Consider the following 15,056-nt stretch of genomic DNA (forward strand, 5'->3'; position numbering starts at 1 on the left):
TTGTACTAATCAGCTTTTTGTGTGAGCATTCTTTGTACATCTATTTTATTTGTATCTTATAGATTGACGATTCCAAGGATTGTTTGGATCGTTGGCTAAGCAAGTGGATTTTACTTAGAGAGGCAGGCTCTAACCTATTTGAAGGAGGGACCAAACGAGGGTACATTATTTAGAGAGGTGGGCTCTAGCCTAATTGAAGGAGTGACTGAACAAGGGTACATCGTTTAGAGAGGCGGGCTCTAGCGTATTGAAGGAGTGTGTAAAGGTATGTTCCGCCCGGTAAAGGAACATGTTTAGTGAATCCTTTAGTGGTTTGCTAAAGGCAAGGACGTAGGCTGGGTATAAGCCGAACCTCATAAAAATCCCGGTCTCACTCTCTCTTCCCTACTCTTTACTTTTCAGCAAAATTTATAAATTGTGTGGATGCTTTATAAATCTCTGAATTCTGAGTGTTTGGTTGTTAAATAGACCAGAAGATAATTTGTTTTGATTTGATCAACATTGATTGCGGAAACTGAAAGAGACTACGTTGGTTGATCATCCTTAACTTATTAAACTGAAAGTTTATTTAAAAGCTGAACATTGGGAAGAAGTGTGTTTGTGAATGTTGTGTTGATTGAGAAAGCTAATTCATTATTACGGGGATTGGTTCAAATTCATATCCACGGGGCTTATATAAACAAACAAACCATCTCAAGTTCTTACATTACCCAAGTGCTGTATATTTTAATCTTGGTTTGGTTGTATGCTTTCAAATTGTGGATGATTGGTTTGGTTACTTGGATGTTTACATAGTTGTATTGTTGATTGTATAAAAGAAATTAAGTTCTTGTGTAATTGACAAATTAAACAAACAAGTCAAGAATTGGTTAAAAGAAATAAAAGAAGTTTAAGTATTCTTAAAAGGAATTAAAAGAAAATTTTAAAATCCAATTTAACCCCCCCTCTTGGGACTACACCTTACTTTTCACTGACGACCTCATCATATAATAACTTTGATTTCCCTACGAAGCTACTGATTGCAGTAAAAATACCATTCCAACTTTCGGGCAACTAACTAAGAATCAGTAGGGCACAAATCTCACTATCAAATGTAATCCCAACTGAAGCGAGTTGATCTGACAACTCGTTGAAACTATTCAAATGCCTGCTAAAACTTTCACCTGCAGACATGGTCATAGTAAATAACTTTTTCATAAGATGTACCTTATTAGTGACTAACAACTGCTCGTACATGTTAGAAGGCGCATCCATCAGAGACTTGATGGATGATATGTGCTTGATATTAAATGCCACAGACTTTGACAACGTCATTCTAATAGCTTCGAGAGCTTTCCGGTCAAGTAACTCCCACTCATCCTCGTTCATAGATCTTGATTTCCCTTCAATGGCAAGTGCAACTCCTTCCCAAACAAGTAATCTTCAATATGCATCTTCCAGAAATCGAAATTGTTGCTGTTAAACATCTCAATCTTTGAGCTCTTTTCGTTCGACATCCTGATTCGCTGATCTAGAGATGAAATTAGCTCAAATGGATAGCACGATTGGATCCATAAGGTTGAAAACCATAGAAATGGTTCAAGTTGTTCGAAAAACGGACCTGAAATGGCTCCGAAAAGCCCAGTCAAAGATCTTGTCAACTATAACGGAATATTCCCTAACTTAACGGAATATACCTACTGTAACAACCTGCTCCTTTTTTTACATATTTTTTTTTTATATAAATAAATTATCATCACATCTTACATTCCAGTTCAGCAGGTCACAATCCACCTAGGCCCGTGGGCACTAGGGATATATCAAAGCATCAAGCAGAAGCCCTAGCAGCAGAAAATATACAAACATGTACATCTCAATACCATATACCACAATATACCAGAGTTACTACAATCACTGTATTTTCATATATACATCCCAAAAATAAAACCTAGGGACATTTCCCACAAAATCTAACTGTCCCTACAAAACTTACCCTTCAAAAAGGGTAGATAGACCGTACTATATCAGCAGGGCTTTTCCCGCTCTCCTATCTGGGGCTCCTGAAAAGTTAATAAGATTTAGGGGTGAGACACCTCTCAGTAAGGGAAATAAACTAATACCAGTGTGTGGCAACATGAGTATTCTGTGTTCTACATATACCACACATAACATATTCAATACTGTTTATCAAATTTGGGAAAACATATGCATATCAAAACATGATAGAACATACTGCATTTTCATAAACATTTCTCATCTCACATCATAATAATAATAACATAAAAACAATCCTGGTAGGTTAGCTGGCTGTTGTCATGTATAACCCCTACATGACTGGGTTGTGTGGCCCGAAGGCGGGACCTGACAATGGTTGGCCGACCACTGCCAAGTCAAACAGTAGTCTGTAGGTCCGATGGGTCTACCCAGACTGGTTCGTACACTAGGGGCGATAACAGCACACTTCTTGAAAATAAAAACATCGACCATCCAATCTCACACCACTCCGTACAGTGGCATTAACACAGATATCATGATCACAAGGACCATGGACACATAGCAACGGTACCGTGCAAGTGTTATCTTAGACCAAGCCAACCAGGTTCTGATATCATATACATATACTAAAACCGTGATATATAAATATCTCATATTATTTATTTTCACATCAATCATATCATTTCACATATATACGTGTATCATGAAAATCATCGGCCCGTACGCCGGTATTACACATTTTAACATAGCACGGCCCGTACGCCGGCAAATCACATAGCACAGCCCGTACACTGGCAAACCACATAGCACGGACCGTACGCCGGAAAATCACATAGTACAGCCCGTACGCTGGCAAATCACATAGCACAGCCCGTACGCTGGCAAATCACATAGCACGGCCCGTACGCCGGCAAATCTCATCCACATAGCACGGCCCATACGCCGGCAAATCACATATACATATACAAATATCTCGGCCCGTACGCCAGTTTTCCATCATAGAAATCCATATCGTCCCCATTAAAAAAAAACAGTATTTCACAACATTTTTATACTCATGCCACACTAAACAAATTTTCTACGTATTCAACATATCATCATTTAAACAGTATTTTCCAAATATAAATTATATATATAAATATATTTATTTTTCCTGAAATCAGATGCTATATATATATACATACATTTTCTCAAAACAAAACTAGCTTAGTTTATCCCCTTACCTGATTCCTGAAAAGCCCCTAAGAAAATTTTCCCCGTACCCACAAGGTTCTCAACTCAACACCCTGAAAATGAAAACTCGCAGAATTAAAGTTTAGTATTTTCGTACGTACAACATTTTCTATAACTACCACTAAGTCAAATTCGACTTAAAAAAGTCTTACCTCAACTTAGGGATGATTCCCAACGTTCCCAATCAACACCCTGGAACTGAAAATTTCCAGTATTAAAGTTCAGTATTTTTATGCGTATATCACTTTCTTCAACTGTCAAAAATCCAAATATTGAATATAAAGTCTTACCTTGGATTTGGGATGAAATCCAACTTCATTTCCCTGACGATCCGCTCCGGCAGACTTGTAGAGAACTTCGCCAGGAGCGTCGTGATGGCTTCGGTTTGTCGATCCGGCGTAAAACTAGCCCGGAATCGAAGAGAGAGAGTCGTAGGAGAGAGAGAGAGAGAGAGAGAAGAGAGAGAGTGAGAGAAGAGAGAAAGCACGCCCACCAAAATCCAAAATTTGATTTCCAAAGCTTCTTAAAGAAGCTTGTGCTAGTTTAAAAATATATATAATAATAAACCTTAAGTAAAGTAAAGTAAAGTAAAGCTTCTTTAAGAAGCTTTCATACTTTATATATATATATATATATATATACACACACACACACACACACACACATATATATATATATATATATATTTGTTCCTTATCATACTGTTCATTTTACTTGTTAATTTAATTAATTAATTTTATTTTATTATTTTTTAAAAAATTTATTTTTTTTTCCTGGTTACTACACCTACCGTTAGTGCTGTCATTACTTGACACCGTATGTTGACGTGGTAGGGTGTGGAGTCCACTACTGACGTGGCACTGGAGACCCACATATTGGCAGATTTTGTGGGTCCCACTGGATGACGTGGCAGCGCTGATGAGTCAAATGCTGCGGTTGCCACGTGGCGACTGATGGGGATGCCACGTGTTGGTTGGTCGGGTATGAAACGACCGGGCATGGATCCGGGTCAGGTACGGTCCAGGCCTGGAGAGGGTTACTGGGTCGGGTCGAAGCAGCCAGGTGAGGAAGACGCGTGGAGTGCGTGCGAAGGCGTGGCTGGCAAGTCGCCGACGCATGAAGGCGCGTGAAGACATGAACGTCTCCGGCGTGGCGTGTATGGTGTCATATGGGCTCCTTTCGAGCTCTGGTTTGCATCATTGGCTTCGTCTCGACGAGATGAACGTGATGGTGGCCTCAAAATTCAATTTCGAGACACTAGACATGGCTTTGTTTTCGGTGAATTTCTCCAATTTGGCATTTCTGCTCCAAACCAGACTCTGATACCACTTGTTAGGAATCTGTGAGCAATAAACAAACGTTAGAAAAATAGGAGACACCAGAAATTACGTGGTTCGGTCTAAATTAACCTACGTCCACGGAGCACACCACAATTCACTATGAAATCAGGAGAAAATACAAACTCTCTCTCTACTCTCTCTGCACTCTTCCTCACACTCTGTTCTACACTCATATTTTCACTTGCACACACATCTCTATTTATAGATGGCTGGAGGAAATACATTAAATGGTGATTGAGGCATTACAATAAATCGGCAATCAATAGCCGCGGACACAGCTCAACGCGGCTTGCACGCAACACCAGCTCACACAAGGCACCGCGTCTCTGGCTCCAGCTACTCAACAAAATCCCTCCTTTTGTTGACAAACATCAATGTGAAACTTGTCACATGGAAAAAAAAAAAAAAAAAACTCGTCTGCCTTTTCGCAAGAGTCAAAAATTTGTTAATGCACCTTTTTTTTTATCCGTAAATGTAAATTATATTGATAAAAAAAAAGATATGTATAGAAAATCTGGGCATATGAAGGGAAGCAAAGGCTCCCAAACAACACAAAAATGCAATTACACTAAACCCGCGCATCCCGAGGGGCACAAAGGCCATCAAAAACTAATCTAACCGTCAAAGACATCAAAAATAGTTAACATTTTAAAATCACAAAAAGGGACTTTCAAAACAGCTCAAGCCACCTTCAAAAAGATATCCATGATGATAAAGGAACCACTAAGGAAGCAGCAAAAATCAGAAATTCAGATCAGCAAAAGCACAAGCACTACAGAATCTGAAGGGGCAGGGAGACAACTCAGAAACCATCATCCAAAGCACAACTCTGCAAGCATTTTGAAATGCAAAACCAAAAGTAAAAACAACCAGCTCAAAAACACACAACTCGAATTGTAGGAAGACAACACTACAACCCAGCATTTTAGGGACCAGCAACCAGCAAAGCAGAAAAACAGCACCCAGCGACTTATTGAAGCATCAGAATCCCAAAAAACCAGCACAGCTAAGTCTACAGGAAGCCTAAAAAAAAGCAAGCCCCAAAATAAATTCAGAACAGTTTAGTCCAGATTTCTGCTTCAAAAAGCATAAGTGCACCAACTGAAACAGCAGTTGTAGGTATCTGCAGGAAACCCACCAACAGACATGAACAGCTCCTTTAACAAATTCAGAATCTCAACTACTGACTTGCAGTCAAGCATCAACATGTCTCGGCCCCCAGTAAACAAAAAACAGAGGAAATTTGTCATAGATTGTTCTATAAGTGTAAAGTGTGTACCTGTATCAATTAGAACAGAGTCTCAGGCGAGATGATTTTCTTTTCAAATATCATTTTATATCGGAAGTGCCAAATGTGATATACTGTGGCAGCAAAATAGGTTTTCTTAGCCACTGACTGAACTCCTGTGCCCTTAGCTTCCTTGTGCATCCATTTAAGAGTTGCTTTTAAGGATGTCATGCTTCTAGTCAGCCCCATCCATTTTCGAACAAGATCCCAAACAAGCTTCAATAAGCTGTAATCTGAAGAAGAGGTGATCTATAGATTCCAATTCATTTTTGCACATCTCACAGTAAAGGTCAACCCCTTCCCTCTGCAATTTATCCTTTGTAAACAACTTCCCTTTAATGCCCAACCAGAGAGTAAAAGAGTGTTCAGGTGTACTTCCACTCTTCCACACCTGCTTAAACCAAATAAGCGTCGGCCCTTTGTTTCTCCAGAAGCTATAGCTTTGGGAGCAGCTGATCTGGTCCTCTTGTAGCCACTGTTTCATCATTGTAACTACAGCATTTTGGTCCCTGCATTCCTGACGGATCAGATTCTTGATGTCCAGAATTTTCTTCATTAAAGGAGAGTCATCTCGTTTTGGAGAAGCCTCCGAAACATTACAGTCCTTGAGATAAATCTGGTTAACCCATTTAGCCCATAAGGAATCCTTTTTAGCATGGATATTCCAGAGAGCCCTGGTGAGGAGAGCCCTATTCCAAGTTGCTAAATCGAACACTCCTAACCCACCTTCATCTTTTGGCAAGCACACCTCCTTCCAAGCAACCAAGGGCCTTTTCCTTCCTCCCCAGAGAAAGGTCCGACATAATTTCACATGTCTCAACACAGCCTTGGGAATGGGAAAAATGGAAAGCCAAAAACATTCAATACCTTGAGTGATAGAATTAATCAACTCAAGTTTACCTACAAAGGATAAGGTATGTCCAGGCCAAGTTCCAAGGAGACCAGCAATTTTGTTAATCAAAGGCCCATAGTGAACTGAATTAAGTCTTGTTGAGGCGAGGGGAACTCCTAATTATCTGAAGGGGAATTCCCCCTCTGAAAACCAGCCATTCTTGTGATTTTCTCAAGGTCATGTCCCTTGATTCCTGCAGTGTATAGGTTTGATTTCAGCCTATTAGCCACAAGTCCAGAGCAAGCGGAGAATCTGTTAAGACACCCCATGAGAAGCTCAATAGATGGGATATCAATTCTAGCGAATAGAATTAAATCATCTGCGAAAGCCATGTGTGTAATGATGTAATCTTAAGTTTTCCACATTTGGGGTGGAATATGAACTCTGAATTATTTTCCAAATTCTTGAGCAGCCTTGATAGGTACTCAAGGCAAATGACAAAGAGGATAGGAGAAAGGGGGTAACCTTGCCTAAGCCCTCTCTTCCACTTAAAAAACCTATGAAACCCACCATTAAACGAAATGGAGTATGCTGTGGTAGAAACACATTCCATAATCCAATTAATCATGATATCTGGAAACTTCAAATTTTCAAGCATGCTTCTAAGAAACACCCAAGAAATAGAATCATAGGCCCTTTTCAAGTCCACTTTGATCATACACCTGGGAGAAATTCTCTTCCTCACATACTTTCTCACAAGCTCTTGCACCATATAGATGTTTTCAACCATGCTACGATGCCTGATGAATGCAGTTTGGGCTGAACAAACCAGAGTGTCCAAGCAAGGTTCAATCCTATTAACAACTTGTATATTACATTACAACAGGCTATAGGTCTAAAATCAGTGACTGTGTTGGCATGACTAGACTTAGCTATCAAAGCTATAACAGAGTGGTTGATCTGTTTAAACATCTTGCCTTTCCTGAAGAATTCTTTAACTGCATAGGAAAAATCAGCTCCAATAATTCCCCACACTTTTTTGAAGAAGCATGTAGTGTAGCCATCAGGGCCAAGGGATTTTTCATCCCCAATGCTGAATAAAGCCTCTTTAATTTCCTTCTCTGAAATATCTTTCACCATTTAGTCTGCCTGAGCGTCACCAACTGTCTGACCTTTCAATATGATCTGAGGATCCACATCTGTAAAAATTACTTCAGACTCCAGAAGGCCCTTATAATAGGCCCACATACTTCATCAGAACCGATTTATTGAATGGTCTGCTCATTACCTTTAAATCACCAGCAGCCATTTGGTTTTTGTTCATGTGCCTTCTCATCCAAGAATGGAAAGAAGAGTGCAAGTCTACACTCTTTAAGGTTTGCGGTTGGCTTGTTGAGCCAAGAAAGCTCTATTAGCCTCCTCCATTCTAACAAACACTTTCTTTTTTGAATTCACCATCCTCTTAATTCTCAACTCTAATGTTAAGAGTCGTGTTTGCAATCTTTATGTGCCTCAAGAGCTCTATATATGCCCTCACAACCCCTCTGTGGAGCATATGGAGACCGAAATGGAAGTCCATTGAGGGATCTTAAAGGTTTTTTAAGAGCTTGTAATTTTTTGACAAATCTGAACATTCTGCAACCCTGGATTCTTGAGTCCCAGCCAATCCTAACCACTTTCTGGAATCTATCATGTACAGTCCACATGTTAAAAAATTTAAAAGGTCTCCGCCCTAGGTAGCCATCATCAGCAAGGCTTACCAAGCATAGTGAATGGTCTGAAAAGTGCCCAGGCAAATGGAAAGAGGCGTGGGGTTTTATGCTGCTGATATCCAATTTGGAATTGATCATAGCCCTATCAAGCTTGCACCACACTCTTCCGTTAGTCCAAGTAAGTAGACACCCTGTCGAACAGATGTCTGAGATCCCTGCCTCCATGAAGCAGTCCCTCATAGTCTTAACCTCATAATCTGTCATAGAGACACCATTCCTTTTTTCATCTGGTCATTACAATCAATAATACATAAGGACTCTTTGAGGGTCCCAAACCACAAAATCTCTTCTAGCCACCATGACGTGAAGTTCTATTAAATGTTCTCGGAATTTCAGCTGATTCATAAGTCTTCCAGGTTGTCACTAGATGATGTTGATTCTATACGAAACTATGGTCTAGAGAATTACTATTCACCACGTATATTTATAGCTCACATTTCTATTCTAGGTTAGTTCATACTAACGGCCACCAGATAGTGATACATTACTTTTCGATTGGTGACCCAAACATTCTTAGCCTTTTGAAATTGTGGGGGATTGTTGGTGTTTTGTAAGGTTGTGTTTCCGAAAACTTCCTTTTGTTTTCCCACATTGGTTGCTATTAGGAAGTTTGGGAGCTCTTCATTTATATTCCGTAAGGTTTGTGAACAAGTAAGCACCCAAACTCCCTCATGGACACACAAGGCAAGGCACAACTCATTCATTTCATGGGAACCTGATCTAAAAACATCTAACCAAGCATGATGCACACATACATCGCACGTAAGGAGACCCCTCTTGTGGTCTTGGTTTTAACTAATTTTTCCTATTTGGACCTTTTAGTCTTTTGAATTTCCCTTGTCTGTTAATCTTCCTAATATGCACTTACTTGAATTTATTTATCATGCAATTATTTTTGTTAATGCTCCTTGTCGTGTTTATTTAAATTTAGCTCATTATCTATTTATTTTTGTTGCTGCAACATAAATTTGGCTCCCTATATTTTCGAATTACTAGTTCTGATGTCTATGTCATGATTTTAAGTTATGATTGCTTCTAATTGTTTTTGTCCAATTGTTGTGTTTAGCGTTCATAGATATTATTCTTGCCTAATTATTGTGTGTTGTGTCCAAAGATATGTTTCCTATTCAATTGTTGTGTTCATAAATATTTTTCAGTCTAGTCACATTGTTTTCCAGTCCTCTTTTTTTTTTTTTTACAATCCAATTGTTTACCACAATCATTGAACTACTATTTTTGTACCATCTTTGTGATTAATATTTTATTTTTGTATCTATATGAGTTAGTGAGTTGATGTTGGTCCTATCTCTTAATCATTGAGTGTGTGTCAAATGGAGGGTATCCTATATTTTGGGGTGGACGACAGTAAGCTTTTTGCACTGTATTGGAGTGGTAAAATCTACCCTAAGGGCAGAATCGATTGACTCCTCAACGGGTAACTCTCCTCTGTATTTCTTTTCATCCTATTTTCTAGTTTAGTTTTTACAATATGAACTACATAAGGGCCAAAAAATTTTTTTGTGGATACGGTTATTGTCGGTCTTAAGCTACTGACTTAAAATTGATCATATCCATCAGAATTGACTGTTATACCTTAGCTCTGCACTTTTCACAGGCTTCCTACTCTTGATAAACTATTTTCATGGTTTAAAGTTGCAAGATATACCTGCATCTTTTCTAAGGTACCACTTATTCTTTAACTGTAGTACCAAGGGTATTTATTCTTGTCCCACCTATACAAGCCATGAAGGTTTAGATCTTAGATTGAGGAACTCATATGGGTTTCAACTCTTGGAAAAGAAAAAAAAAAGGACTAATAGAGTTTGTTTTGTTTGGAGATTAAGCAATTATGTGATATGTGCTCAAAAATCTGTAAATGTTGATATGTTCATCTGGAAAAAGTGCAGGATGTAAATCTTAGAATGAGGTAAGCCTCTTGGGTTGGTTTTCAATTTTGTTTGAATGCTACCTCCTAGCGTTCAAGGAAGCTACTGCCCTTCTATTGTATTCTTCATATATTTACTTGGACTAGTAATTTGATTTTTACCTGGTGTTGAAAAAAAAATCAATTAATGAGTTTTTAAGTTACAAATCAATTCAAGTTTTATTATTTGGAGGATACTTCTAGATTTATAATTTTGTTTCTAAATTTTATCTTTTAAAATTTAGATTATTATTTTAACTAAATGATTTTTTTTTTTTGGTAAAAAAACCAAGCAAGCATTTTTTATACAAAGGGAGGAACAAAAGCAAGCCTTTTACAATACTTTCCTTCAATTACTACAATTAAATTATTAACAACTTAACAAATTGTTAACTGTCAAAAACTGTCGTAACTTCCTCCCACATTCCACATCGTACAGAAAAGACCATTCACTTTCTTCATTTCAACTATGGATAAAACTTCAGAAGTCCAAGGTAACTTTGCATTACGTATCCTTCTGAGTTACTAAGATCAGTTAGCCAGCTATATCTTCCTCCCAACTTGTATAAGAATTTTGAATATCCAGGTCATATTTCACCTTAGCAAAAATCTTCTTTGATATCTGTCAATCAAAAAATAAATTGTTTCTTGTTCCATCTTCCTTCCAGCCAGAACCTTATATTTTGAATCTTTACAATACTCATTGCCAATTGGCAAATAGGCATATATAAATGTTTTTCACACTCTATAGACAACAAAAAGCGCAATGCTACGGAATGTTGCTTTATTCATATGAATTTATGCCATATGAACATTGGATTTTTGCTCCTTATATACTTCAGACATTAGTGAAGACCTTTTGATAAGCTTCACTAAACCTTATACTTAAATCTAGTTTGGGCCGAAACAGAATTGAGTCCTTTAATTATTGACATTTCCACTACTTCTTCTTGGCCATCTCTACTGATTTCCTTGATTGAAGTTGTTGAGATTATCAAACTTTGATAGATCCAACTCATGTTGAATCTAGGATCCATAATAATCAAAGAGAGGCTATGTTCATGCCAATTATCAAAAGGGGGATATATATTCATATACATACATACATATAAATAGAAATGATTTTTTATGTGACATATCTTATTTTCTTGCTTATGTGCCTAAATGTTATATCTTTTAAATTGTTTTAATGCCCAAAATATTATATGATAAAAAGGGGAAAATTTTTTTGTGCTCTTAAATGATAAAAAGGGGGGAATGTTTTTCAAAAAGGAGAGTTCTCTTTCGCTAAGTTTATTTTAAATGGCCAATTATACTTAGCCTACCAATTATACTTAGCCTTTTTTGCTGATACCAAAAGGGGAACAACTTTTATGAGCAAAATGTTTGACCAAAAGGGGGAATTTTTTTTAAAGGACACGGGGTAATTATCTAAGCTACACTTGAAGTCGGTTGTGTGCCTTATTGGCTAACTAAATGCAAATATTGAATTGTCTTCTTCCTTTAACTTTGCGTGAGCTAATTGTTTAAACCCTTACTTTATGCATAGTCTTAGGGAGAGCTTTCAGCGCTCTCATCTTGCACATTTTGCTTTGATGCGTTTGTTCATATCAAAAGGGGAGGGGGAGATTTGTTAACTTTTTGCGTCTGATCTCTACTTTTAATGTTGACATAACGCGGTCTGTATCTCTGTGTTAACATTAGTATGGCGAAAAGTCTATATTTTTTCAACCTTACCCCTCATGAGTAAAAGGAACATGGACAACCAGAAGGACCTCAGATCATACATCCTAGCATCTTCCCTCAGGGCTTGAAGCGCCAACGCGCGAAGAAGAAGACATCTACTTTCATTGTCTTGCCATTCTTGTTTGATTCAATTTGTAAATCATTGCAGGAATGAATGATATGGATGTAGCCAAAAGATGTCGGACTACCCCTAGGGATCCTAACACTTTTCACAGAAACTCTTTTCTTAAAATAAATAATAGTTAGGATAATAAAATTGGGCTAAAATGAAGCTTAGACAACTTGGTCCACCCGACGCCAGGTTTTGGGCTAATTAAAAGCCTCAATTGATTCCGTCCATTGCAGGTCATTGACTGGTCAATGAATTGGCAAGTGGACTAAATCAACTTTCTGTCAAACGAAATCTTAAGAGTACAAAAGCCTCGGTAACCGAACTTGAACACGAAGTCAAATGTTGCTTCACAGTTGACCCGTTCATTATAAGAATCAAGCCCTGGCTACGGTCCGAACGAATCAGGTCCTAAATGGCCACCCCTATAACGCCCCCACCTGGGCTCAGCTAGGGAAGCACTGCGGTCCTCTCTCTCCTCACACCTGGATTCCACGCAACAGGGGCGCCTGGACCTCTATAAGACTAATGATCCCTGGTCCCTCGCCACAAACAAACGGGTCCTTTTCAGTGTGCTTTTGTCCTCACTCAACACAATCCAGAGAAACTTCTAGCCGGTCGGTCACCCATAACAAGATTGCTCCAGACAAGCATGCTTAATCTATGGAGTTCTTATGGGTTAAGCTCCCGAAAAGAAAGGTGCACCTTGTTTGAATATGGGTAGTAACATTCTAATATTTTACGTCTTTCTTATGGGTACACCATTTATCCCAACTTATAGAACACAATGTCTTGTTGCGAACCCATATTTCCAAACCCAGGCGATGGGAATCTCATCACCACTTTAGGCTGGGTGTTGGCTTCTGCTCATTTGTCAATGTGACATACCCGCAACCAAAAGTGGGGCCGGGTGCACGTGTTCCCTCACCTCCTCTGATACATAATTTAACTTGGCACGCCAAACTCGAAAACCATTCATAAAGAACCTCAAATTATCAAACTGCGTCTATAGAACACCAAAAAAAAAAAATGAATTCACTTACAAAAATCAAATATCCATTATCCACATACGAGCATTTAAAAATAATCCCTGTACAATAGATTATACATATATCAATATCTCTCCTATTACCCCAAAAGAAACAACCACAAATATATCAGCTAGCCTTCCGACTCGTATCTCCGGAGAACATGAACAAAAAATTGTTATTCACGTTCGGGTGAAGACCATCTCGTAAGGTGGAATCAATAAATTATCAACTAGTACCATGTGTGACACATGAGTTTTACTATCTAACAGATCAACATCAAACTGTTTACTACATCAATATCATACACATGGAGAAACTGTACCGTTAATAACATTTCCCTGGACATCTCATATCCTAACACACATCAATATGCACAAGGACATCCTTTTGATGCAGGCGGAAAGTTCCAAGGATAGGGAAGATTACCGCCATACAAGTAAGTCTTTGCTCTGGTATAAACACTTACCTACAGGCACTCCACTTACTCAGTAAGCCCTCCCAGTTGAAGTTATACGTCGCCGCCAGTTACACACATCTGTATTATTTTAAAGCGACGGTTTCCGAGGATCGAGATGTTTCTTACCCGCCCCATACAAGCTATAGCAGCCATTTTGCATTGATACCAGGAACTATCCCCTAACAGAGCAACTTGATCAGCCACAGCTCCCGGTGGATGTTACCTCGCGCATGACACTATGCCTTCACAATATGCTCTATACCATATTTTTTATTGCTATACTTAATTACACTTATTGCGCAAACACCTTCCACACAGACATCAGCTAGTATACTTCATGCCAATGTCCTTTACGTGGCCACACAGAGCAAGTGCCTGTAATGTCAGTACGTGGCTCACACAGACCCTAGTATTTCTTCTTACACGGTGGGCCACCGTACCCACACAGGGTACCTAACATGGCCCACACGGCGCCATTATTTCACATGCGGATAACGTGGCCCACCACAGATGCACCATACCCACACAAGGTATCAGACCATGGGTCACACAGGACCCCCATATATATCACAGGATTGTATAACCGGGCCCACAGGCACCACTCCAGCTCTCCGCAACCGTGGCCCACACAGGCCCCACTATTCACAGTATCCACTTCCTGTGACCTACCCGTCCTATCATCAGTAGAACCAGTCTCCTCTACTGCCAAGTCCTACCCCTCTACATGCCAATTGACAAGCTCCCTCCCCCTCTGCCAAGTCATCTTCATGCTCTAGTCTAGGAATATAAACCCCTACTCCTGTTACCCTTAATTTGAGCTTTGCCTTACGAAGACACCAAACCAGTTGTCCGTTCCCACAGACGTCTCACTGCCAGTCCACCTTTTAAGCGGGGGGGCGGGGGGGGGCTCAACAGATCAACTCCGTCCCACTCAGTATCCAATTAGCACCACTAACGATTCTCCCTATGCGTCAATATAAAACTCTTCATCTCCCATTATATTGCCGTATAAATCATCTCCCTTCCCCGTCTGCAAACCCCAATACCCCCCTCTTCATATTCATTATTAGGAAAACTTACTCCTGTCCACGAATTACTTCTAGCAAATTCTCCCACCTATGAAACGTCAACACACTCCTTCCTTGTTTGTATTCAGACAGTCCCCCATTCCCCATAGCCAATACTAACCTTCCGACGCTTGTCCCTACCGGTTCACCCTACTAAAATATTGATTATAATTTTTTTCCCTCTCACTGATTCCGAATCCGCTGGTAGGTCCCAAACATATACCCGCCCGCTACCGCCACCTGAGTTTTCCCATCCCCAAAGAACCCCAAGTATATCATGATT

This window comes from Malania oleifera, chromosome 5, assembly GCF_029873635.1.
Source record: "Malania oleifera isolate guangnan ecotype guangnan chromosome 5, ASM2987363v1, whole genome shotgun sequence".
Lineage (NCBI taxonomy): Eukaryota > Viridiplantae > Streptophyta > Magnoliopsida > Santalales > Ximeniaceae > Malania > Malania oleifera.